The sequence below is a fragment of the Ananas comosus genome, unplaced genomic scaffold (genome assembly GCF_001540865.1).
Source record: "Ananas comosus cultivar F153 unplaced genomic scaffold, ASM154086v1, whole genome shotgun sequence".
Classification (NCBI taxonomy): Eukaryota; Viridiplantae; Streptophyta; class Magnoliopsida; order Poales; family Bromeliaceae; genus Ananas; species Ananas comosus.
This window is the reverse complement of record NW_017891880.1, coordinates 6,620-11,468: the sequence shown is the minus strand read 5'-3', so window position 1 is coordinate 11,468 and position 4,849 is coordinate 6,620. Positions and strand designations below refer to the sequence as shown.

Here is a 4,849-nt window from a genome sequence, read left to right as displayed (position 1 = left end):
TCCGTGCTTCCGATAGCATAGTAGCCTCACTCTGTAATATATGGAAACCTTGAGTTGCGATGCTAACTTTGATCTAGAGGATCAAAGTGAGGATTGAGCTAGTTGGACATCATCCCCGAGTGATTTTAGACACGTGAGAATGAATTTTGGAGATTAATAAGTGTTTCGGCACAAATTGGGCGCGAAACGAAATTGTAAAGAAAATTACGGAATTCCGATGCTAACTTTGATTAAAAGAATTAAAGTAAGCAAAGTAATATAAAATGGTATGAGATACCATTTGATTGGACTTAAGGGTGTAAAACATAAGTCTGGAATGACTCGTGTTGAAATCGGAGCGAAAACAGAAGATTTAGAATTTTCTGTAAAGAACGGGACTGAGAAATTAGCAGAAAATGCACAGTGTCAAAAAATTATGAAAATTGGCAAAGATGTCAGGAATATTTTTATGAGGCTATATTTGAAGTTTCAGATTATTCTGACACCCGTAGAGAGAGAAATTGGATCCGAAATCTATCGGATAAAGATTGCAGTTCGATACAGTTCGCAGTGACCAAACGGGGTCGGAACTGAAATGTTAAAATTTTTTGGACTTGTTAAGTAAAACCGAACATGTCTGTCAAATTTGAGCAATCGGACATTTGGAAGGAACTGCGAAAGGTAATTGATCCGTGTCACTAAGTTGTAATACTCCAGGGGCAAAATGGTAAATATCCTAGGCTTAGTGGATTTCCACTAAACCTGCCAGGCAGCCCCCTCCATCCTTATCCCCCTTCACCCTGCCATACGTAGAGAGAGAGAGAGGGAGAGGAAGAGCAAAAGAAAAGAGAAGAAGAAGAACAAGAAGAAGAAAAGAAGTAGGATTTTACCTCTCTCCCTCTCGCCCCCTCTCCCTGCTGCTACTGGTTGTAGCAGCAGCAGCAAGCAGCATCAGCAGCAGCAGCTGCAGCTTAGCAGCAGCAGCAGCAAGCTGCTGCAGCAGCAGCAGCTCAGCCAGCTACTGCCAGCAGCAGCAGCAGCAGCATGCGCCAACAGTAGCAGCAGCAATAGCATCAGCAGCAGCAAGCTGCAGTAGTCAGCAGCAGCTGCAGCAGCCAGCAGTCAGCAGCAGCTAGCAGCAGCAACTAGCAGCTAGCAGCAGCAACTAGCAGCTGCAGCAGCCAGTAGCTCAGCCAGCTGCTGGAGCAGCAGTGGACAGCAGCAGCAGCTGCTTGAGCAATAGCAGCCAGCAGCAGTAGCATTAGCATCAGCAGCAAGCAGCAGCTCAGCTGCTGTCAGCAGCAGGAGAGCAGCAGCAGCTAGCAGCAATAGCAGCAGCTTGTAGTAGCTGCAGCAGCACAGTAGCACAGCAGCAGCAGCAGCTAAAGCAGCAGCTAGCAGCAGCAGCAATAACTGCTGCAAACTGAGCTGCAGGGGCAGCAAGAAAAGGAAGAAAGGAAAGAAAGAAAGAAAGAAAGGAAGAAAGAAAAGAAAGAAAAGAAAGAAAGAAAGGAAAGAAGGAAAGAAAAGAAAGAGAAGAAAGAAAAGAAAGAAAAGAAAGAGTGATGGAATGAAATAAAAGTTGAATTGCTCGATGGTTTGATTTTGACCCCGACAATACACTTTTGCAGGATAAAGGTCCTACCATGAAATTGACCGTGTACAAACCTAATTGAGGGTAAAAGAAACGCGTTGGCGAAGTCGGTTCGGCAATCCGTCGAGCCTACGCGAAGATATCGCCGAAAGAAGATTTTCGGCTACAATTGGCACGAGCGCGGGTCGCGAATCTCGGGAAAGCGCGGGAAGCGAATTTCTCGCGTCCAGGTATCAACTAAAGGTGGGTTGTGCTTTACCGAAGTGATTAGGTCACTTCCATGCCAAAGTAAATCGTGGTTTCATTTGATGCATATATGAATGAAATTGTCGAAATGTAAACATAGATGCTAAAGCATACATAATTGTTGACACATGAAAGCGAACATTTGATGCATATGTCTAAACATACATGAATATGAATATGGATGATCATGTTAGATAATATATGACCATTGACATATGAATGCTAGATGCCTATGAATGCATGAGTGGTAAATACTAGAGACATAAGAATAAATATATATGAATATGAATCTCATGCTAGATGATACATGATGATTGTCATATGACGAACATGCTAGACGCATACGAATGCATTGTAGTTCATGCTAAATGCATAGGATTGTCGGTATATGAACATATGAATGATAAATGATATATGAATGTTGAACATGCTAAAGTCACATAAGTTGAATATAAAACGTGTAAACCATAATCCTAGGAATGGACAACTAGGATCATACATAGATCGAGTGGCATGGCATGAACCTAGGGTTATTAAACATAGGTTGGATATGAAATGAACCTAGTGTTATTAACCATAGGTTGGACATAAAATGAACCGAGTGTTATTAAACATAGGTTAAATAAGAATGATGTTAAACCTAATGTAAAGAACATAGGTTGTGAAATGAAAAGTGCTTAACCTAGAGTCAAGTGAACCTAGGTTGGAAAGAATGATGGTCCTAGGGATAATAAACCTAGGCTAAGAATATAAAAGAATCGAACCTAAAGTGTTAAATTAGGTCGAGTAAAGACTTGGACCTAGATCGGTCGATTCCATAAGGTTAAGACTAACCCTCGAGTAATGTGAAATGGATTCCGGAATCTCAAAGCTTGTTGATACACCCAAAGGGGTGTCGGGTGTGTGCGACGATTTCGCCGCCCAAGGGCTAAAGAACCATTGTCGTGGCGTGTGCGACGATTTCGCCGCCGGATGGTTAGCCAGTTTGTGGATCCTACCGCCTGTTGACTGAACCACTGTCGTGGCGTTGTGCGACGATTTCGCCGCCGGGTGGCTAAGTCATTTACCTAGGCCGTTGTTGGGTGAGGTGCGATTGTTCGCCACCAGACGGCTAGGACAGGAGTACGGTGAGCTGTTGCCAGCTGAGGTGCATGTGAGAGTTCCTTCACCTCGAGCTAGACAGTGCGCGGACTATCCGCGATTGATTGACTCAAGACCGAGTCGGGTGGCTAGATGACTAAGGTAAAGTAACCTTAGGAAAGAATCGCCAGTGAGCACGATATGATAAAGAATAAAGAATAAAAATAAAGAATAGCTAATGAACGTAAATAGCTAATAAAGAACGGCTACAAGTAAAGAATGGTTAAAGATATAAAGTAGGATCAGTAGATCTACTTGTTACATAGTTGCATGATTTACATATTGCATATCGCGAGGCAAGGTATGGTTTTATTAATTGTATCATCGAATATCTATCTATCTGTTCAGTTTACTAACCTGCAGTTGCCTCCTTTGGACCTGGTGGGTCGAGCTCTTCTCTTGGGTGGCCGTACCCACTGGGAACTATTTATATAGTTCTCACCCCCGTGTTGTTTTGGGGGTACAGGTTCGCACGTGAGCGGCGCGGCGGCGCGAGGACAGGGCGTAGCTTCGTAGATAGCGCCCTACCACCGAGACCAGAGATAGTAGTACCCTGAAGCAGTCTAGCTCAGAGTTCAGTATGAAAGAAACAAACTTGTATCGAATTTGTATAAATTGTATAAGTATTAAATTGTATAAAGGCTTATGTAAGAATTTAAAGACTGATGAAATTTTCTAAATGTAAAATTGTGAGATGAATGCTTGTAATAGCTTAGTTAGCCTTTTATGTTTTTGATACTTATGCAATCTACATACTTGCTACTGTTCCTTGTTGGGACCTCTTCTGTTGCATTGTTTAGATTGTTACGCCTAGAACGTACAGGAAAAGCTCTGTCCGTTCGGCGGTCTGTCGACGTGGCCAAATCCGACCAAATTGGCGGAGCTCGGGACGTGACAGATTAAGTGGTATCAGAGCATAAAGTAGAGAATGAGAAAATAGTTTAGACTGACCTAGGAGACCCTAGGATAGTAAAACCATAGGAGAATAAGGTTCGTGAGAGGCGAGGACTTATGATTTGTGGCGAAAGCTTAATGGATTGGGTTGTGTCGTAAACCTCTAAGACGGATATTAGGGGTAGACTTGAGGTGTGGTTTATTCTCAGCCGAGGATGTTCATGTTGGCGTACGACAACATGAAACCGAGTGATGTGAATAAACACCCTTGCGTGACTTTCGCCTGATTGGCTTTTGAGCCGTTGTTAGTGGTCTCGCGTTTAACTCTGAGGGTCGAGAACTAATCAAGTTGTCTTGTTTTAGGAAGCGATGGCACCGCGTAGGCGATCTTCGTCCAGATCGGCGCGGGAAGGGACAAGTGGTGTCCCTGAGCAATCCGACGTGAGCGGAGACTCAGAGCTTCGTGATCAGTTGGCCACACTCGTAGGAGTGTTGAGGCAACAGGCTGATGTAGTGCAGCGTCAGCAGGAGGCTGCCCTGCATCAAGAAGAGCGGATAAAGAGACTCCAGGACACGGTGGATTAGTTAGTGACCGCACCAGTTTCGACTCGTCGTGTACGGCCAGGAGTCGCGGCGGAGACATTTCAGTCGGGGTCGAGCAATCCGACTGCTGTTAGTTCAGAGATGGAAGCGGAAAGGGAGCGTGCTTTGGCGGCTCTCATGACCTTCAAGAAGTTTGATCCTCCTACTTTCGATGGAGAGGACATAGACCCATGGACCGTAGAGTTGTGGATCGACTCCATGGAGACTTTGTTTGAGGATTTGTACACTATGGAGCGAGACAAAGTACAGCTAGCCGTGCATTGTTTGCAACGGTCAGCGAAGGTGTGGTGGAAAGACATCAAACGGAATCGATCGCCTAGTCTTCCTTCTATGGTTTGGGAAGAGTTTCGGGAATTAATGCGTTCAACTTATTTCTCCGATAGTGAAAAGAGA

The 4,849-nt window shown here is 44.3% G+C and overlaps 1 long non-coding RNA gene across 1 annotated transcript; it reads left to right on the top strand.

Moving 5' to 3' along the window:
• The first annotated feature begins 1,616 nt into the window (after positions 1 to 1,616).
• Positions 1,617 to 3,667, top strand: LOC109705202. The gene is made up of 2 exons (XR_002214667.1): positions 1,617 to 1,816; positions 3,426 to 3,667. It is a non-coding gene; the product is annotated as an uncharacterized LOC109705202 (long non-coding RNA).
• The last annotated feature ends 1,182 nt before the right edge of the window (positions 3,668 to 4,849 follow it).